Consider the following 22,599-nt stretch of genomic DNA (forward strand, 5'->3'; position numbering starts at 1 on the left):
TCTGGATGAAAATACTTTGAGATATCCCCGTTGTTAGTGTTAAGGAGTTAAAAACATACAAAGATTTCACAATAATACTGGGTGGAAGAATCTCCTCGGCAAAAAAATATCAAAGAGGTTTCTTTGCAGAAATGCATGAGACAAAAGAGGTAATACTTTCTGTTGTTTGGTGTATGTCTTTGTGTTTCAGATAGATAGAACATGAGAGGTATTAGCTAGCAAAAAGTTCCTGCCCACAGCATCAAACCTAATGAAGAAAAAACATCCACAGATAGCCACAGCAGACTCACTAGCCCATGAAAATCTTTAATGTGAACTGCGGTTGCATCCAATTTAAATGGGACTTCTGTTTTTTATGACTAGCTGAAACAAGACATGGTTGTACCTGACAAACAGTGCAAAGAGCAAACACGTGAAGAAATATAAAGATGAAATGTAGACGCATTATTTCAACAGATGGTAACAGTACCACAGCAGCATGTTATTTTTTCCTTAGTTCAAGAACACAAACATGAGCAATCAATCATCACTGATTAAGTAATTATGGTACCCTACATGTTATCACTTATCTGGAATCCTTTACCTGTGAATATTACAGATCATCTTGGGTTTTTTTGCATTAAAAAAAAAAAAAAATGTACCCCACTGCACTGCAATAGAGTTCCAGGTTGTAAAACAGAACTCTACATTACTATCAACCTTTAAGCGCTACAATTTTTTTTTAACAAAAGCAATTGGTTTCCAACAGGCTGGATAATAAGTCTTTTGACCTGCATTCTTCTCTGACCCATTAAGGTCACCCCTGTGCTCGGGCATATAGCTGACTTAGGAAATGCCTGCAAGTCCTGCATTTCATCTCCTGCCCACTCAAAATAAAGCTTTCTTTAAATGTGTCTGTACGGGTCCCTGAAGACCAGGGAGGCATCCCTGTAGTGGGCAATGGAGGGACAGAAGCTTCTGCCTTTATTAATGAATGCAGACCATTATGAGTCTGGCTGGCTCCTGCACTGTTCCCAGAAGCATATACTGTACGTGACTTAAAATGCTAGAATATTGACACAAAGCGAGCTGGGCACCCCTAAGGAAAATTACTCCTTGGATATAATGTAGGCTCGTAACAGCTATTAGAGTACAAAATAAAACCCTCCGGGATCAAACTGACATATACCGCATTCTACCTACTCCTCAAACATTAGAAGAATTTCTTTGTGAAGGCATTCTCAAGGACAGCATTAAACTGACTTTTGTAGCAATCTGCAACAGCTTTTTGGCTTACAGCTTTTAGTACTAAATCTCTAGTTTGAATCAATATAAGTACTATATCTTCCACATTAATCAATACATTTGGTTCAATACATGTTCTATTAAATTATACTTTCTAATCAAGATTTTCTGCTTCTCTTCCCTTCTTTTTATTCCAACTTCTTACCCTGTACCGTACTTTTCAAACTGTCTGCAGCTAACAAGAGGATGTTGGATTTTCCAGAACCAAAGGGGAAGAAAGACAGGCTCGTGGAAAAGGCAAGCCTAGCAAAACCTTAAGTGCAGTGGTAATGACGAATCAAACATACAGTTTCATGGTGTCAACATGGTTCCCAGAACTTCAGTCTGATGCTTTGTTACTTAACTGGTTGTCATGATATAAGACCTCTCACGCAGAAAGCTCTGCAACATACACTGCTGAAATACTCTATCATGTGGAAAGGCGGTGGGGAGGAGGGAAGAGCAATATTAAGTGCTAACACCAAAACCAAATAAATGAAACTTATTCAGACATAGCTATAACTTTAAGAAAAATCTCAGAAAAGGTTGATTTTTATACCCTTTCTTCAAATTTGTGCTGCTTCAGTACTGCAGCACCAAGTTTCTTGTCAAAGCTCCATTATCTTGTAGCAGGGTTCTTTCCTGGTAGACTGTAATATGATTATACCCAAGACTAAATTGATGAGATATTTAGATTTGTGAGATACTAAGATTAAATACATACTATAAATTAAGATGTAAAAAGATATTATTTAGTCCAGGTCTTTGGGGATATTTGAAACATTTGGATAGAAGATGTCTCCAGCAATCTGAGTGATGTACACAGTTACCGTAAATGACTTTTCCACACCTGTGTTAGCTTTGGTGGAATGTGGTTATTCTTCATAAGCAAAGAATATGAAATGTAATGTCAAAATGATAAACATGTATATTACAGGCATTTGCCACTGTCTTACAGATCAGAAACTGCACTGATGTCCCTTGCTTACAGTCAGTTTCTCTTTTTCTTGTCTCCACATAATCGCTGTGAACCTGCAGAGAAACTGTTGCATTTTCTTTTGACATTTAACATCATCTTACTCAGCTCACAATAGCATCTTATAATACTTTCTAGATGACACTGTGTCACCATTAAAGAAAAAGCATAATAAAAGAGAAGAACAAGAATTCATAGAATTTAAAGACAGAAAAGACCCATTAGGGCATTTTCTCCACCCATCTTGCCAGTGTTGGATTATCGCCTATAGTGTAATTTCAAGTGTTTTGCCCAGTCCAATTTTAATTAGAGCTTCCAATGCTCCTCTTGGGAGACTATTTCACAGCTTCACAGACCTCAGGGTTAGGATTTTTTTTCCTGATGTTCATCCCAGGAGAAAAAGAGGCTCAGCCAGCCCCAAATCACACATGAAACCAAATCTGCATAGTCAGGAGCTGGTTTCAGTAGAATATCTGGGCCATTTTAAAGCATCTGAAAGCAGTAAACTTACCTTCAATGCCCCAAAACATTAAGGCCCTGGCTTCACTGCTGCTGCAAGCAATTAAGAAGATTCTGTTACAGGGGCTTCTCAGGCTCACTTGCTATACAGGTAAAAATGTAGTATAGGTGGGAGTTGCATTCCCACAGTAAGGGTAACCACTTCCATAGTCCATGTCCACCAAATGAAACTAACTGAAGGTTAGCGGCATATCTAGGTCCATTCTGTGCTATAATCCTTAATTGTACTGACAGAGCGTCTATGAATGCTCAGATTGTAAGCATTTCTGTATTTTTCGCATAGGTGAAATACAAAAAGAGCGAATTCGGTTGGTCATCAACAGATGATGTGACCATACATTATTTTCCCTCCCAGGCCCCTCCCTTCCTTTCATAAAACACGAACTACAGGAAATTAACCTAATCGTTCTATCTGAAATCTTGAAACTAACAAATGTTTCTGATGTGTTTCATCCCAAGAATCACAATGTTTCTGACACAAAAATGACTATATCTTCGGATTTCAGTGGTCACACTTATCCTGAGTGAATGAGGGAGCTCGAAAGGAGATGATGTCTAACAGGTTTTCACAGGTGAAAAGTAGGAAGCCAAATGGAGCCTTTGGAGTTCTGGATAGAACAGAAAAAATTTGAGGCAAGGTGTCCCTGCCACCAGCATCTCCAGTACTGCAGTGCAGCTGTTAGAGCAGAAGGAGTACCAATAAATTTTTAAATGCACTAAAGTAGGCATGGAGTTTCATCCAGGCCAAGTTTGATCACCAGCATAGACCTAACTAAATACATTCTCTGAAACTTGAGATTCCCAAGGAAATAAGGATTTGGTCTGAACTAAAACAGAGCTATTTCCACAACAAAGAAGGGGCCAAATCCCAAGAGAATCTATGTTCCCATAAATACCACTTATGTGTAGTGAGTTGATGTTTACCAGCCTTTGAGAATCAGGTCTGTTCTCAGACATGATGGCCAATTAAATGGTCATCTTAGGTCATGACTGACCACTGTTGACAATGATAATTTAGTAAAGTCTACACTGAATTGCAGTTATTCATATAAATTAGTTCACCTAAGCTATGTGATTTGATACTATATTAATGTCTCTGAAATGGCATGACTGCTAATCAGATCGTACTCTTTATTGTATTTATGTAAAACTCTCAGTGTTCTGGTTCTACTCAAGCATTTCCAGCCGGGCCAGAGAAAACCTACCCGTAAAAAAATCTCCAATTGGATACCATGTTCTCAGGGATGCAAACTGAAAATTAAAACCAAAACCAAACAAAACCAAACCCCCTGATACCTATTTTTCTTCAGAGAATTCCAGTAAGTCACTAGTAAAATGTCAATGATTCCTTTTGGATTCATTATTATATGTGAGTACATATATCACAGATTTGTTGTATGGAAAAGAATGACATATGCTCCTAGGTACAGCAAATAAGATCTTCATCATTGTCACCAGAAGAGAACAGACACAGACACAGGTGTCTGTTCACCATCCTTGCACCCTCCTCATTACAAGCATTGCCGGGGGCTCCTGGTTAAGCCTCTGACATAAATCAGAGTAGCTCCAAGGCTGTTTTAACCTATGGTGCCAGGCAATAGCCTCCCATAAGCCTCCCTTACCCTGTTTGGTGTTTATTGAAATGCAATGGAACTTAGAACAACCTCTTCCATTTCAGGCAAGGTGTGCCTGGCTGCACAGGCAAGGTGCATGTATTACCCCCATAAATGACAAGATGATGGCGATGGCGAGAGAGGGCAATCGTTAGGACATGTTCACAGCTATTGATTGAAACTGGGAAACCTTCCTGGGTTTTATGCTGCAAAGGGGCTGTACTGCTAATCAGGATCCAGGCCTAAGTCTTGTTTGTAGAAAAACAAGGCTTTTGTGATACTGCAAGTTAATACACAAGCATTCTTCCCCAATAAGAAAATTGTTCATTAAGTGGGAATAAAAGCTTAAACATAAAAGGCAAAAGGAGACACTTCTGAGAAATATATAAAAAATCTTATTACTTTAGAATATGGTTATGATTACCCTGGTATAAATTAAGAGAAACTCCTCTGAAATCAAGGGAGTTTCAAGATAGGAACAAGTAAGAATAGAGCTAGGCCTGTTGGGTTTAAAACAAAGTGAATATTGCTCATGTACTGATTGATTCTTGCACACCCTCTGGCAGAGGCCACAGCCAGAAGTCTCTTCACCCTGTCAGACACAGCCAGGCAAAGAGTAGGCAGAACCCAAAGCTGAACAAATCCAGATTTATCTGCAGCTATAGTACAACAGAGTAACAGGGGACAACAAACTTTGATAGGCAATACTGCCTAATAAGATATTCAGGGATGAAGTCAGTGTTTTACAGACACGTGTTCATAGGCTAGTTGTTGCTCTGCTTTAATTTTTTTTCTTTGTTATGTTTAATTTATCATGCTGGTGCTTTCTAAACTACAACATCTGTAAACAAGGTTAAGTTTGACCTCCCTCCCATTTTACATCCACAAGCAGCACTCCTACTTCATGCTCTGATTTTAGATACCTTAAAGACAAATAAATCTGTGGGGGAGAGAGAAAGGTAACAAACCCAAACAACAAAAACAAACCCCTTTTTCTAACAATATGTGTTCATCTTACATGAATACAAATTTGCCTAGATGGGAGTGAGGAACTGGCTCCTGAAACTGGAGCTATGCTATGTACAGATTTCTTTATAGGTCAAACCCAATTAAACAAACTACTACTAAATATTTAACAGCTCAGTGCAGTAATTAGTGACAAATAATGGAAGCGTAAATTGATAATTGCACAGAAATGTCCTGTTGGAAACATTACACATTTCTTGCTCCTCCTGTTTCTCTCATACTCACTGAATCCTTGATAGGTCTTTTCAGGGATTAAACTGACAAATGAATCTGGATTTTACACACATCTATTTGGTCTGCAATGAAGTTTTCTATGAGTTGTGAGAAGGAACCTTCCAAGTGGAACTCTTCTTCTCAATTTCCATCCTGGGCTCTCTGATTTAAAGCAGAGTAACTGCTAGATCATGGATTGATTTCAGATCTTAAACCAACCGGCAGGTTCAGAATTTAAGCTCCTGTCCATAGGATTCAAAAGGTCACCCAATTAAAATGGGGAAGCACACAGAGCTGTGATTTATATGCAAAGGGCAACCTTTAAAACAATGATCCTTTCCAGTTTTCCACAGGTGCATGTACAAGAATTCCTTTGAACAAAATTACAAGTGAAATTACAAGCTTCTTGATACAGCCTGAAAGAAAAGCCCGGTAACTTGTCTGCACTCTTATTATACAAACAGACACATCCCACACTTGTATCGATCACTGCGTTCACCTCCCTACCTCGTGACATAACGTTGGGTATTGTGCTTACCAGGTGACAAAGGCACAGCCTGGAATCTGGATTCCCCGCACATTGCCAGCTGGTGCATGGGGCCTTGTACAACAGCACTCAGCACACTGGAGGTTATGGCTCAGCCCGAGATTAGCTCAAAGTGACTAACACCGTTTTTGCTGAGCTAAAAGCAAACCCTGAACCAGCCCAGTTCACCAAACCTGGCTTTCGTACATGGAAATCATATTTGGTAGTTATCCAGCCAGTAAGCATACATACACCCAGTTAAGAGGACGTGTAAGTGGACTGGTGTGTATTTTGGATCCCCAGATCAGGAACACAAGTGAAAATATGTCCCCTTGTCCATGGTATGTCAATTTTAAAATGTGCAGGGAAGAAAAAAAGGAAAAACTATGGAGTTCTGCTAGCTTTCCTCCTCTTCTAAATGCCCCAAACTCTGTTGCACATTGGTGCAACTTTTTCCTTCAAGACAGTTTGCAAGGAAAGCCAGACTGAGCAGATTTGATAGTAATGGCCAAAGATTTCTGAGCTGATAAGCAGAGGCCCCCACGGCTTTTGCTCTCTGACTTCCTTCACAACTGGTTACTGCACCAGCCCATCTTGGACATCTTATAGTCCTTATTCCTACAGCTCTTCAAACAAGGAATAGTGGGAACTGGGACAGTACTTGGGGTGTGTGTGTGTGTGAATTACAAATCTACTTGCTGGAAAAGAAAATAAGGACAATTTTTATCCCTTCATATCTGGTAAATAGTTAGACAGTTAAGAACCCTATGTTGAAACATATTGTTCTTAGAGCAACCTCATCTGATTTCCCTCCTTTTCAGTCCAAGAAACTCCACATTGCAAAGGTGACTTTTAGAGAGACCAGAATGCTATTTTGCCCTTTAGAACAAAGTTACTACTTTTCTAAATTTTCTAAGGACAAACACTGTAAATCAATAAATCTGGAGCTTTTACTGACATGTGGAACCAGGACAATAAAATTTTATGTTTGTCATTGTGGTTATTGGTTGTAAAATGCAGAAGTCTGGATTCTCTATTGTCTTCTGTTTTGCTGTCATTTGCATTTGTGTAAAAGAAGAGTGAAATGTGACCACAGCTAAATGGGAGGAATTTTACTCTCACTTTCTCCTGTTTTCAGAACCTATAAAAGGGAGAAGACAGTGAAATCCAACGTCTATGTTTTAATACTTCCCCTCCCCCAAACAAGAAGTACTACACAAAGAAGCATCCTTTTATGCCTTTTTCCTTCCTCCCCATGAGGGAAGAAGTATCCTCCTACCAAATGTCATTCTTTGAGGTTGGTCATTCTGTTTCCTGTCACACAGCTGGCCAGTGACACGTTGCAAGTCAGACATGTCATTAGATCCTGCCTTGACCCTGCACTGACAGTTGAAGAAACGCCCCCCCGCACCTCTGGGTTTGGCTTGTGATGCTGTGGTACTCCTGACTCCTAGGCTATCTCCTGCCAGGAGATCCAGCCTCCTGCAGCTGTGCTTTCACCTCTTGTTGCCCATGAGGACTGTTTTTTAGTGTGGCAATCTTCTGATCTGAGCGAAAAGAATCACATTTAGGAGGAAAATAACTGGAGACAACACACTCATTTGCTGTCTATGTTTAGTGCCAAGGTGTCTGAAATACAGAACTTTAATTCCTTTACAAAAAGATGTGCTGTAGCTATGGTGAGGCTAATCTATAACCCTCGCAGTCTTACATAATTTGCTACTCCAAGTTAATTTTAATTCATTACAATAAAACCCACCTAATTAAAATAACTCTTTAAAGTGAAGTATTAGCTTGATCCCAGAAAAAAAAAAGCAGACTCTTCACTATCGGAGGGCGATTCATCATACCACAGTGCACACTTATATAAATTCAAAGGTAAGCTATAAACAAGTACCCACAGCAATAGTGGCATGCATAAAGGGGCAGGCAACAGGAGGCCTGCTTTCTAATCAGCCCTCAAAGGAACCTGCCACACAGAAGTGGCACTTATTCTAATTTAAAGCTCTCACAGTTACTTTACCTTGGCAAAATTTATAAACTAATAACTTTAGTAAACAGACTGGCACTCCAAACAGAAAAACAAAACCAACACAACGGTTCAGGCCTGCAGAGAAAGCAGCTTTCCCAGAAAGGTACCGTCTTCAACAATGAGATAAAACATTTGTTTGGGGGGTACTCTTACAGTCCCCGATGTTCCGTAACAGTTCTGTACCACCCCATTAGATCTGTACTGTCAATTCACTGTGGTCTCTAGTCTATTGTCGCCACAAATCTTTTCAGCATCTTAAGGCATTTTACACACCTGTATATTTGTGTTCTGGTCAGCTCAGCCAAAGAAATACTTCTGGATTTGAAGGAGCCTACTGGGGCTATGGCTTCCCTTAAAATGTCATTAAATTGTCAGGGCAATCTGCTTTCAAAATGTCAGTTTAAAAACATAATTAATATTTGCAATTAACGTTCACATTCTTTCTCTCTATTATTTTTGCTTCTCAGCAACTGTTAAAAATCATAAAAATTATGCTGTTCTCCATTTACATACATGAAGAGAAAACAGAAAACCAGAAAGCAGTAATAAGGGCTAAGCAGAAAAACTCTGTAATACATGCAGCACAATATTGGAATTTTTTTTTGTTATATCATAAAATACACCACTTTGTAGAAAGTTCCTTTTTAAATCAAAGCAATACTACAGTAAAACAACTGCAGGCAAAATTTCTAAGACACAATGCAGTTTGTGTCAGAACGCTCATCACTTCAGGCTGACCTGTCAAACTATCTTGGGGAACCTGGGAAAAAGGCAAATCTGCAAGTTGGTAAGAAACTTTTGAATGATGAAAAGTATGCGTTGCTCACAAACCACATAACACTGTGCAGTGTTAACTGAGCTGTAGTGATGCTTAGAGCAGATGTCCGTCCCTTCTTACTGCTTATAGGCACACCTGCTTGGGCTGTGCTCCTAAGGCCACTGAGAGAGAGCCAACATTTTGAAGCTCTAACAGAAGAAACCAAATAAATAAAAAATTTGTGCTCAGATGAGTGATGTGGAGTAGAGATCAGAATTTAGTACTATACACAGATACCTGCTATCACAATAGAGCTATGTTGTAAATTTGATATGGGTGAAGTTAGCAAGACAACATTTTTGGACCTTGATAGGCGATTTCTGGCACCTACATTTTCAGGAGATTCTCCACACCTTGCAGAATCCGACCCCTGCACCCAACCCACTTCCTTAGGGGATCCAGTATGGTCTCAAGGTGCCTCTTTTTAGACATTAGGGATTAAGATTTTGGCCACAGGGCTTTTCCAGAAATTAACACAATTATCAAGACAGTCTACAGAACTCACCAGAATAATTTCTAAGGGTTTTTGAAATCACCACTTTTCACAGATATATTTCTCTATTAATTTCTGCACAACAGTCTGATATCTGCAGAGACTTATCATTCTCTGTTAAATTGTGTACATTTTCAGACTAATTCCTATACAACTATTGTATATTTTTGTAAATCCATGTGGCCTAAACAGTAAAATCTTGGGCCACCATAGTCTTCAGTGCACATTAAAGCATTCGTAAGGCTGCCCAAACTTATGCCAGCTCGTAATAGCTCCCACAGGATTGTTATATCAATTAAAAATCCCTGGAATTCATTGGACTCTGAGACACGCCTGTGAGGACCAAAAGGGAGTGATACAGAACCAGATAGCAAAATAAACAGGAATTGCTGCGTACTGAGGGAATCCTTGGCTGTCTGACTAAGGTACCTTTTATACTGGCAGGGGATGCAAATTGGAGCCTGAGGATCTGCACTTTCATTTTCAAAGCACTTTGCAAACATCAACCACTTCACCTTCACACCATTGCTGTGAGGGAAGTAAATATGTACAGTTCCAGCATCCACCTGGAGGTGCAAAGAAGCACAGGGCATTTTTACAGGCACAGTCTGTGTTCACGCACAAAAGAGAGCTTTTGACAACCTTTTCCTTCGTGGGCAAATGAGTTTCCTAAGGTCACCGAGGGAACTGGTGGCAGAACAGGGATTACTGGAGAGATCCTGCTATCCAGCCCAGCGCTAAGTCCGCCCTGCCTCCCCTGCAACACACTGAAGCAACTTGCTGAATTCCAGCCATACACTGCTTTGCTGTAGAGGACAGATTACTGCACGTCATCCTCTATAATCTCTCCTGGAAGAGGGATTCTACATGCTTCCCGGGGACCCCCCTCCCTTTACTTCCCCCACAAATGGTGGCAAGGTTAGAGACAAGTTGTTTTCTCAAGGCTGAGATTAAAAATGGCTCTGTGTTTTGCTAAGCATTCCTCTGAAGCATGGGCAGCGCGTGTGTGTGTGTCTGAAAACCACCCCAATGAAAGGAAGGAATGAGAGATGCTAAACAATGCTGCGCAAAGTTGCAGACTGTTCGGCTACGGGCCAGAAAATGAATCCAATTTTTCATTCTGTCATTATAAATATTTCAGTGCAAATGGTACTGATTTTCTGCAACTGTGGTTAAGCAAAGGGCCTCCGAGTGAATATTTAAGGAAAAAAAAAAAAAAAAGGAAAGGAAGAAGAGGGAAGAGAAAAAAGGAAGAAGAAGAGGGAGGGGTGAAAATTAAGGTTAGCAACCAATTAATTTCAAACTTTCAGTGTAAAAGATTCTGGGAAAAATTCTACAGTGATGCAGCGTGTGACTCAAAGAAGGAGGAAAAAAAACATTTACTCTGCTCTTCTTCTGACAGTTTCTCATAAAATATCTGCAGTCCATCTATCTTTTAGTACTCCAGGCTCCTCTGGAGAGCAGAAAATAGTAGTTTAAAGCTCACTTCAGTGCCAGTCTGCGGGAGATTGCTTTCCACAGGACCCCTGCTGATGGAGGCCTAGGGGAAGAGGCCCAGGAGTTATTCAATCAGTCCAAGGCTCTGGGGCGGCCGGGGCTCCTTTGAGGGCTGATTATAAAGCTGCCCTCCTGTTGCCTGCCTCCGAACAGAACGAAATGAGCAGCCTCTTGCTGAGCAGATTCTGCAAGAAGGAATTTCACCTGTCATGGAGTTTGTCAGAATTTCAGGATTTATCTTGGTGCAAAATTAATAAAATACCAACTAGGATTTCAGCCCGACTACTCAGCTGTGTCATCTCAAAGTGATCTTTCACGTAAGAAAACCTGGACACAGAGCTACTGAAGTCATTCTTGCCCTACTTTTGCTCAGGAGCTTCGGCAGGATGCTATGACTGAATAATGAAACGATTAGAGGTGGATTTCCTGACAATTACACCCAACATCAAGCACTGGGTGGGTGCTACCGTCTGAACGCGTGACCTTCCACCTTACTTCTGTGGCTCCTAAATCCCCCTGGAATAAGTTAGAATCTGAAATAGAAAAAGATAATTTCTGCAGTTTATAACCTAGCAAGTCCCTTATGGCAGCACATCTGTTAAGTTCATACACTGATATTCCAGGTCTGGATTTGATTTATAAGTTTTAAAGGAATACAAACAACAGACTACGTAAGATTACATTCAGTGAAACCCTGCAAATTAATATTGCTGTGACAGTCAAGTACATGGTCTTTTAACCATATTCTGAGTCTAATATTGCGGTAAGGTGCCAGGTTGATAAAGCATCATCTCAAACCTCTGCGAACTGAGTTCAGTTCTTTCAAAGCTAGACAGTCTCACTGGTCTTCTGACAGTGCCTTACAGCAATAATAATAATAAAAAATCTTCGTACACTACCTATTTAAGTAAGATTGTGCTAGCTTATAGCACTTGGTCACATGAATTTCAAGTCTCAGGTAGCATAGAAGCAATTAACTTGCAGCCTGCAAGAGAGCTTTTCAGCTAAAAGAGGAGATCAACTTGTAGAAAATAAAATAGTTGTCAACTAAGCCAGCGGATGGGTAAATAAATATTATTCAATTTAAAATGCCATTGTTTCAGATCTTGGCATGGAGAAACAGAGATCCACTGTACCAAGAAACAGCAAAATATGTCCAGATTGGGAACAAAGATGCATTTGCCATCAATAGCTCTTACCCTACATTGTGGCAATTTCTATACACTGTTCAAAGCTGTTTGCTGTTTGAAGTAACAAATCTACCTTTCTGTCTATCTGCTCGTCAGCATTTTCTAACAAGAGCTTAAAAAACAAATGGTGACATATCCCTTTCCTACCTCCTCACCCTTTAAATGACAATTCAACATTAATACACATCATAAAGCCACCTTTACCAGGCAGTAGTAGTCTGACAGTTTTAACACCAAGAGATCTCACAGTAAAGAGAGAGAGAGAGAAAGCACGCAAGTGAATGCACAGATGGTGGGAGGGGACACAGGGTGCTCTCAGCAGGCTACAGTAGAGATGCATTAACTCCACAGAGGGATAAGGGCTTCCCACCAGTACAGTCATGAATTATAACTGAGCATGGGAGTGAGTTCTTAGTGCCTGTCTCACAGCAAATATACTGTTCCATTTTCCTGCACAATCACCTTTCACCTTTACAAATGCAAAATGCACCACTAATATTTAACAGTATCACAGGTTCTTCATATTACATAGCACACATCTACACACACAAAGTATGGGGGGGAAGCAGAGTATTCACCGACAGAGTATCCCCAGGCAGATTTACACACCCATGATCAGTGCCTGTGTCTAGTGATTCTGCTGCAAAATGAGACTATAACAATACAGATAAACTAAAGCTGCATGTAGAAATGTGTGTAACTCAGCAGTATTAGTTCACGAGAACTGAATCATCTCTCTCTTCCCTTGTTAACAGGGTGGGGGACACTCAATTTCAGCTTTGAACACAAAGGAAGCTCAACTTAAAAAAAAAAAACAAACATGAGAGCCTGCAAAAATCCACTCTTTTTCCACCCAAAATTATATTTCAGCCTCAGTTTGACCAAAGCATGGTGAACCTGACCCCAATAACAGGTAGAAAAGCTGAACCCAAAAGCTGTTCCTCCTGGTGGGGTTTTGTAATGAACAGCTCCAGTTGCGTAGCCATCTGCATCCAAGTCTTTTTGACTAATGTTTGGAATGGAGGAATCTAATTATGGTCTTCTCCTCCCCCCCCAAAGAAAAGAGAAAGGAAAAAAAAGAAAATAAAAAAAAAGAAGGAAAGTCACCACTTTTGAGCCAAGATTGCTGTCTACTGGAGTTTCCTGGATGTGTCTCTTTATGAATCACTGACCACACCTTGTTTTCACAAACTATCTGCACCTCCTCCCTAGGGGGATTCATCCCCTCCCAACTTTCCTCCTACTCAATGAACCTATCAATGGAGAAAACTTGTTATTTTAGGCAGCTGAAAATTTGACCAATTTTAAAGGATTCATTTACCATGCCTTTCACTTTCGTTTAAATCCTCAGTGTTCCTGTTCTAAATGACAGCACCGCAAGCACTGCTTTTAAGCACTATTCATCTTGCCTACCACATCTCAGCCTTTCACACAGAAGGCTGCTCTCTCTCCAACAATGGAGCCTTATTCCTTTATAGCTTGAGGGCAGAGACTGTTACTAGCTGTAGACTTGCTGCAAATATCACAATAAAGGATACAAATGTGAATTTCTCTTAAAATACAGGTTCAGCTCTGGAGGTACCTTGCTTTAGAAAACTCTGTCAAGAGCAAACAATGTATCTTTCTCCAAAATGCACAGCAGCCACCCAGTTGAAACAGCTTTTCCAAATGATCTAACATGTCAATGGAATCAGGATGCTTGTGAATTTTATACTTTTCTCCACTTTGGGTCTCTAATCGATACTTTAGCTTCCTTCACACTTAATATACTCAATCTTGGTTTGGCAGCATGTCTTGTGGAACATCAAAAAACCAAAGAACAAACATCCCCCCTCCCTCCAAACCCTGGAGCTTGAGCAGAGGCAGGGCTACCAAGCTAAGCTCTGTGATGGAAGAAGGTAGGGTTCAGACTACAGATCTTAAGAGGCAGCAGGTTTGCTGCTACTGAGACCCTCTACTTACGCTTTGGTACACCAAAACCACGGAGAGGTGAGGATGCTGGGATATACAGGGGCCATGGCAACATTCTGCCAGTGCTGTGGAGGGAAGAGGGGGCAGACCTCGAGCGGCAACCTTTCACTGATAACATTGTGCCATCACTCACCGGGAAACCACAGGACCACTGGAGAGTGGAGCCAGGAATGAGGAGCTTATTCACGGGGTTGGAATGAGGAGGGGCAGCAGTGGGGGTGGGGGGAAGGGAGGCAGATTTGCAGAACTGGCCACGAAGCTCCTCAGTACACCATAGCTAGATGCTTCATAAAGTCACACTGATGGCTGTCCTGGAGATGGCCATCTGTTGTCAGCTCTGGGCCAGATGAAAGATAATATAACGGCAGCTACTGGTAGCTAACAGCAGGGCAGTTGTAGGAAGGAGTGTGTTCTAGAATGAAGAAGTGGTGCTTCCTGTCTAGCACAGAAAATCAGTCATCGATATCAACTACATTAGCAAGAAATTAATGGATGGACAAGTAAGAGAACTGAACTGATCTACCAGGGAAATTATTCAAATGCAAACAGAGTGCTTATTTCATCTGCTTACTCCAGGTGTATGAGCCAACTGATCTGACTAATGGCAAGGTGTAGGCTGCAACGTTCAGGGCACAGATGATAAAACCTCATTTTCTGCAAAGGGCAGAATTCCATTTCTAATGATTATTTGTGGGTCAGGGAATACATTTACTGCTTCCCCTGCCCTCAATCTACAACAGGACTCCCTGATGTTCACAGAGGCTTCTACAAGGACTGAGGGTAGAAATTGGCCTTTATGTAATAACTGAACTTCCCCTTATTATTACCATGATTTATTTTTACAAGTGCCTTATCATTATTATCAGCATCACTTAGCAGAAAAATGTTTGCCTTCCCAAGCACTATTATTTTTATCTTCTTTCTTTCTTTGCCCCATAGTCTCCTTTCTACTTCTCTTCTACTCCTTTGCCTTTAGTTTCCTTCTTCTGCCTTTCTGCGCATTTTCCTTTCTGCAGCAACTTCTGATTTGCTTCTTTAGGCTGAAATCTCACACACCTTGCTGTTCCATTTGCTAAAAATCAGAAATCATGATGTTAATGTTGACATGTAATGTCACTGATATGTTTCAGAGTCAACACTTAAAAAGACAAAGGAATAGTGGAGCTTATCTTCTGATTGCCATGGTTTCATGCTGCTTTCACACTGGAGACAACAAACTTCGCTTAACATATTTGCATGACAGTCTTTGCAGTCACAAGGATTATGAACTGTACTATATTACCTGATTCTGCAGAATCTATTTAATGTTGACTGTATGAGGCAATAAGGAGAACAGATCCAAAGTATGGGTTAATCTTTTTTGTTGCTACTGATCTTTTCAAAAATAGATGATACCTCTATTTTACAAAAACAATCCAGGCATACAAGAGCATAAACAGGAAGGAGTAGGCAAAATAGGGACATATATTCAAGCACATACACATTTGGGTATGACTCTATCCCCCTTGAAAGAGAAGGAATATACATTTTTGCTTATTTTTGTGTGGGTACTTTGTGGGTGTAGCTCAGTACTTATTTTGGACAGTATATTTAGCTTCCAATCCTTCGCCATTTTACTGTTCCTTAAGTCTGAACTTTTTTCAACATTAAAATGGTTCATTTAAAGGCAACATTCATCACTTAACTGCTACACTGTCTTTGACAATTAATTCTATAATTTCATCAATAACATCACTCAAGTGTCTGAAAAAACAAACCCATAATTGTGATTCAATTGCTCCAGAAATTTAAGGAACATTCTCTCAGGGAATGTATAAGGGAAGCTGTGAAACACATTGTTTGCTGCTTATTTACAGGAAAGAGTGCGGAAAGTTTCACAGGCTAACTGTTGCATGTAGAGTTACAAGTATATGGAGTATGTGGAGACAAGTAAGAACCGTTTATACTAAGCCCATCTTTGTCAAGCACTATTTAGTGGAATCAAAATGGTCCCTGAAAAACTCTGGCACTTTGGGCTTGGTGGGCTTTGCAGTGTGTTATAAATATTCATGAACTAACCAAGTAGCCACAGGGAGTGTTTACGTTTGAGTAGGCCAATCAAAGGCGGGTGAACTCACAAGCTCCAAACCTGAAAATTTCTTACTTAGAAAATAATTACCACATGAAAACCTAATATGGCCATAACACCCCACAATCCTCAGGAGGGAAGGGGCACTGGAAGGGAATTCAAAGTATTTTTTTGGTATTTAAACTTTGTTTGACATTGAAGCAAAAGACTTGCAGGGGAAACACTTTGAACGTATGTCCTTAAAGAGCTGGTGCATGAGTGCCTCCACCATACTTCTCCTGATTGCCTTTTGAGAAAATTTGCAAAGAAAATAATTCTCCCTTCTGGGGAAAGAAGTCTCACATCTCAGAAACACAAGTCTGAATTTTTTACATCTTGGAAGACATGGAAAAATACTCAGTCCACATTCTGGTACACACTAATATCTATCTATCTGAAAGAGCACAGTAAGCATTCAGGAAAAAAAGCACCAAAACTAATAATACTTGCAATGCATGCAGCTCTATCTAGTTCCCTCAAAACATAAGCATTAATTACAGTCCTAGTATATCTGGCACACATATTATTATCATCATCCTTGCTCACAAGAGATGGAGAGCATGCATGGTTAAGTGGAGCAAGTTAGTACTTGACCTTGCAACTGAATGCAGCTCTCCTGAATCCTAGGCATTTGCTCTGACAAAAGCAACCTGGCTGCCTGCTAAGGACTAAGGCCAACATTACTGAATGTGGCGCCTGTATTTAGGCATCAAAAGTGTTTTGCTGAAACCTTAAACGAGGCTATGGCTGCTCAGCACCTATGTTTTTATCAAGGTTCCTAACTTCAGGCATTTATGACCCGATTTGCTGATGTACTCAGCACCAGCATCTTGCACTGGCCTTAACTGCAGCTGGAGGTGCTCAGCACCCTCTCAGAAATAGGCCACTGAGTTTGAAAATGTTGGCCTAAAGCTTTGATTGTTAATTGGATTTCAGGTAGGCTTCTTTTTAAGAAGAGCTGACAAAGTTATTCCCTGCTGGCTCCTGGCCTTTGGGGCCTAGAAAGCCAGCTTCTATGTTCCACTCCTCACTCTAAGAGTTTGGGGACCTAGAAATGCCAGAACTAATCTCCAATTTCACTTAAAAAAATGTTTTGAGGCCTTTCTTTGTGAAGAAAACATCCTTGAAAATCTAACTTCACCTGCAGGTTTGAAAGTTTTGTCCCTGTTTTTGTGTAAAGAGTATAAATTATTCATGGTCTCCCCTGCTGTCATGGAAGGCTCGCCGTTGGGACCTACATGATACACAGACTCAACTGCTGTTGGGGCCTTGGCAAAACAATCCTATATGGAGGTAGCGGTGCCACTGCTGCTATGGCTGATGTTATTCCCACACCAATCTCTTTCCCAGCTGGCCCCAGAAGGCCTCTGCCACAAGGAGACAACCCCAGCCCAGGTTAATTAGCAGTTTTCTCCAGCTGACCCCCAAATGAGAGAATATAGTGTTTGAATCCCAGCTCTGCTACTGTCCCCGCTAAAGGTCTCAGTCAAGTCTTTTAGTTCTTGAAATAGCCTAGAGCTTGCTTAATTCTGCTCTGGCTCAGGCCAAGGGTATTTTAAAGGCCGTTTTAAAATGTTGAGATCTTTGGGAGCATTTTACAATGCAGAGATCTTTGGAAAATTTAACCGTTAAAGAAATGAGGAAGAAACTGGAAGATAAGTTTCAACAGTGCTAACCTTGGAACATGAAAATGTTAAAACTGGACATCCAGAGAGGGACACATACATAAAGCTAAGTAAAACTTCTGGAGACTCTTCTATGCTGGCTCTGCCCTGCTCTGCTTCAGCTGCTTGCACCGGGAGCTGGGAATGTTCTCCTGCTGTTTTAAGTGACATGAATAACATCTGCTCTGAGTGCTTCATTCTTTCTTTCATCCTTTCCCTGGGGAAGGAACTGTGTATTTTGTTTTGGAAGAGCTCTGTTGTTGTAGGTTAGGGTTTTGGGGAAGGTTTAGAAATCTACATGCAGGTACAAGTTTATATGAGAGAAGGCAGTCTTTGGCACCTCTAGGTGCACCCTACTCTTAAAAGCATAAGTTGAGGACATTCATGGTAATACTTAACTGCTGTGGAAGTCTGTTCCACACTCCCAGGCCAGTCTGTGAGAAAGTTCTGGCTCCTGTGCAAACAAGCTTCAGCTCTTTAATAAAAACACTCACAAAGCAGGACTGTCAACTACCTCATTGTTACCAAATGGGAAGAACTTCTCAGGTGATCTCTGAGATGTACTGGACCCAGTCCACCGAGAATATTAAGGATTGACTCTTAGAGCACAACCGGACAAACATGTAGGAAGGCAGTGTAGACAGCAAGAGAGCAGGCTGAATATGCTCCTGGTCTCCTTTGCTACTGAGGAACAGTGCTGCAGCTCTCTGTATTAGCTGGAATGTCCTACAGGCTGATGGCTTTATGCCCAGGTATTCTGCACTGATGGAGTCCAGACGGGAAGCAGCAAGGGCGTGAATCACTGAGGCCAGGTCCCTTTTGAACAGGATGGGAAGCAATTGCTGATCCAATTATTTTTTGCCCTAGTTATCATGCATGTAAAGTGGGGACACTTTACTATGCCAGGGGCAGCTAATTATTAGTCACAAAATGTTAAGTAAATGCTCTAATTCACCAAAAGAGAGATATAATTTTTGTACCGGGCAAAATGGTCCTGAGAGGTCATGTAATCTTGGCTAGTATCATATTCAGAAGTAACTATCATCACTGATAAAACACTGATAAAATCTGTACAACTATACAGCAATTCTACCAGACATTGGTACCTCTCTGACCCAGCAACATCTAAGAAAAATCTAAAATTAATACATTCACTCTAGGCAACACCCCACAAGAGTGTCTCATTCCTCCCCACAAACACCATGATATGTTGTGTTAACTATGGAAGTAACACTAGGACTGGAAATACAACAGGAATGGCTGCTCCTCATCAGGGACAAGGGAAGCACAAACACCCGTCCAAACACCTGAGCCTAAGTCCAAAACCTAAGGCAAAAGAAACAGGCACTGGAAATAGCATGAGGTCAAGAAAGGGAAGTTTTAATAGGCACAAATGACTTATGATTACCATAATTTAATGAAAATCCAATATTAAGTTAAACTAACGATGAGTTTCTTTACTTCCTTATTAATTAAAAGTTCAGTAATATGGATGATGGATGGAGATGACTGTTTTAGTTATATCCACCCTGTACAGAGAACTGTATAGTCATATTCCAGGTGTTCAGTTAGAAATGTTTCAACTTCTGGAGACATCTAGGCACCCTATAAATACACTTACCTTGCAGCTTCCTTATCTGATACCTAGATGGGATGTATTTCTGATTTTAAAGATTGTTACAAGCCTATTTCTGAAAAGCCCTTATTGTATTAAGCATGTCTTATTAAAAGCTTTCCATTCTAAAAAATAAACATTTTTAGGGACATACTTTTTCAACACCGTTTCAGAAGCGTAAATACACCACATGGCCTTTTGAACACACAAGTATGAAAATTCACAACTCGGAACACTCTTAAAACATACACTTCTAACTGTTACAGAAGCTTTCCACTTGATTCCTTTCTATGGAGGTAGTATCTCCAAACATCTAAAGCTGGTTCAATAGCTATGGACCACAAAGCCATTTAAAGGAAGTGTCAAAGGTGGGAGAAGGGTGAGCTATGGAGATGATCTTAAAACAAAGCAAATTCCTGTAAAATCTCATATTTCAACTTAAAGGTTGAATAATACCTTGCGGGTTTGATTTTCAGGACTGGTCATTTACTTTCTGTTCTCACCAGAACATGGTCCTTATGGGATTGTCTTGCATTCCTGACAGGGGTCTGGAGTGAAATCATGGAAACCTCTGAAGAGGTTTCCTACTTGTTTTTTGCATTAGGAAGATCGGTAATGAAGGGATAATAACTTCCCCAAGGTGAGATGAACGTAGTATGTGGGGATTCTTATGTTCCTATAGCCTACTCTTCCTGGAACAGGAGTTAGAAAATGCTAAGCAAACAATTGCACTGGGCCAAACACCCAGCTAAGCATCATTATAGTGCATTTATTTTTCTGTATCCCTGAATTCATTCCCTTTAATTATCAGCTGTACTATGCATGTGGATAGGGCTTCTATCCTATTGTGTTCTGCTCTGCTCTACCTTATTCATGTTCTTACTCTGCCCTACAGCCATGGGAGTGCTGTCCGTGGCTTCTAATCTGAGATGATTAGCATCTCTCATGCATGGGAGATGCACTTTAGATGCATGTTTAAATTAAAAGCAAGGAACCGTTCCTGGTAGAGGGACTAAATACACTGTTATGCTGCAAGCCCCAACACAAACCACGGTAATGTGAAAGGATAGAGAAATACAACCTAGAGGCTAGTTGCCAAAGATTCCACTACTTCAACTGGTAGATAGCCTGAACAAAGTGATGCCTCCTAGGATAGGTTTTAAATGAGAGTGGGCTCAAGATCAATGTATTTTCAGCAAAAGCAGACTCCAAAGGTCAGTACCTACTACTCTGCCTAAGTGCTTTGCTGCCCTTTCACCAGCCTGGGTAGATAACTGGAGGTTAAGAGCAGAAAGCCAGTGCTCCCAACAAATAAATGCAAATGGCATGATGGTACTGCATTTTTTTAAACATAATGCATTCTCAACTGAGGTGGGGCTACCCAAGTTAATTAAAATAATAAACATAATGAATTAAGTGAATAAGAAAATGAATACCTTTTCCTTTTTGCAAGTGTAGATAAGCCAGAGAGAGGCTGTCTCTAAGGGTATGGAGATGTGGTCTATTAAGAGCCTTCTGCAGCATGGAACAACCAACACACTGATTGTCACCTAGCCAATGTAGAGCATAATTTGCCTCCCTGCAGCGACATCCTTTTGTGCCCTTCACTAGAAAACCAGGTGCTTCAGTTATGTTGAAGTTTTAATGAACTAGGCTTAGATGGAGAGAGCAAAATCTTGCCCTCAGTCTTGGGCAGGGATGAATTTTGAGTGGAAAAAACATGTGCTTTTATTACAATAAAAAAGCTGAAGGCAGCTGCTTGGGACTCTATGTATTTTGAAATGAAAATGTATTTTAGGGGGGACTGAGTAGTAAGGAGGTGATTGTACACGTCACAACTACACCTGGATCTCTGTATCTTTTGCATCTTCAGAATTCAGTTACCTATTCTGCCTTTTTAAAATCTACTCTGAATTCTGCTGTTAAAACTAATTTCTATCCTCTTGTTCCTGTTTCTTTCTCTTCATAATTGTCTTTTGCATACCTGCACCTTCTCTCTTCCTTTTTTTTTTTCTTTTTTCCTTTTGGTCTTTCTTTCCTAACAATCTCTCCTTTCTCCTTCCAGAAACTGCTGATGTCCCTACTTTTCCCTGCTTCCTCATTTTGATCAATCAGTGATGAACAACAGAATTTGTGAAAATCAGTAAGCCAAAAATATTTAAATTTTTTTTCCTGGAAAAGCAGTTTCACCTTATTGGAAACACTTTGCAAAAAAACCCAACAAGTATTTTGACCAAAAAAATCAAAGAAAATGATTCCATGAAAACCATGCTGTGAAAGAAACACATACAACAAAATTAGTTTCTGACCTTTCCTTATTCCACTTAGTTTCTCCTTTATTTTTCCCACAAGTCCAATAACTTTCTACACAACCCAGACCATTTTCTGACTTCAAAACTCAATCTTGCCTCTTTCTGTCCATCACTATGTATGAGTGCCTTTTTCCCTAAATGTCTGATTTTTTATTTTCTTTTCCTTGTCCTCCTCTTCCATTTTGGGTCAGAGCTTCCATGCAATACCTGGTATGGACAGTAAACAAAACAGATTTAGAGCTATTAAAAATAGGAGAGAGAGACACAGCAGAGGCACCTTTGAGTGTTACAGGTATGGTACTGCAGGTACTACAGTAGCTCTCATGACCTAGCTGTCCACTGAGAAAGAGGTAGGGAAGGCTATCAGAAAGGCTTTATTCATGTTTTCACGCAGAAAGACATGAGGAAATAGAAAATGCAGTGCAATTGATATAAATACTAATCTCTCACACAATGAATTCATGCATGGTTTAAATGCTGTGATTTCTTTTTTCTCCAAAGAAATATTTCATATCATCAAGCCAAACATTAATATCAGGTTTTCAGTGTCTAAAACTTTCAGTAAGTGAAATACTAAATGGGCATACATGTGCACATGCCTCACTAGCCTTTTTTCTCTGTTGATGAGATGAAATCCAGCTCTGGTCCAAAGCAAAATTAATTGTGGACACCTCAGTCAAAGGACTTAGAGATAGGGGCCCATGCTCTAAAAAACTACTGAAAAATTGTAAGTGCTGAAAAATCTCTTCATTTCAAATAAAAATC

General features: G+C 40.3%; 1 protein-coding gene across 10 annotated transcripts in view; it reads right to left on the minus strand.

Moving 5' to 3' along the window:
• Positions 1-22,599, minus strand: part of ZNF521 (zinc finger protein 521) — a 233,201-nt gene that overhangs the window by 4,279 nt on the left and 206,323 nt on the right. The window lies entirely within an intron of this gene.

The sequence above is a fragment of the Harpia harpyja genome, chromosome 5 (genome assembly GCF_026419915.1).
Source record: "Harpia harpyja isolate bHarHar1 chromosome 5, bHarHar1 primary haplotype, whole genome shotgun sequence".
NCBI classification, from domain to species: Eukaryota; Metazoa; Chordata; class Aves; order Accipitriformes; family Accipitridae; genus Harpia; species Harpia harpyja.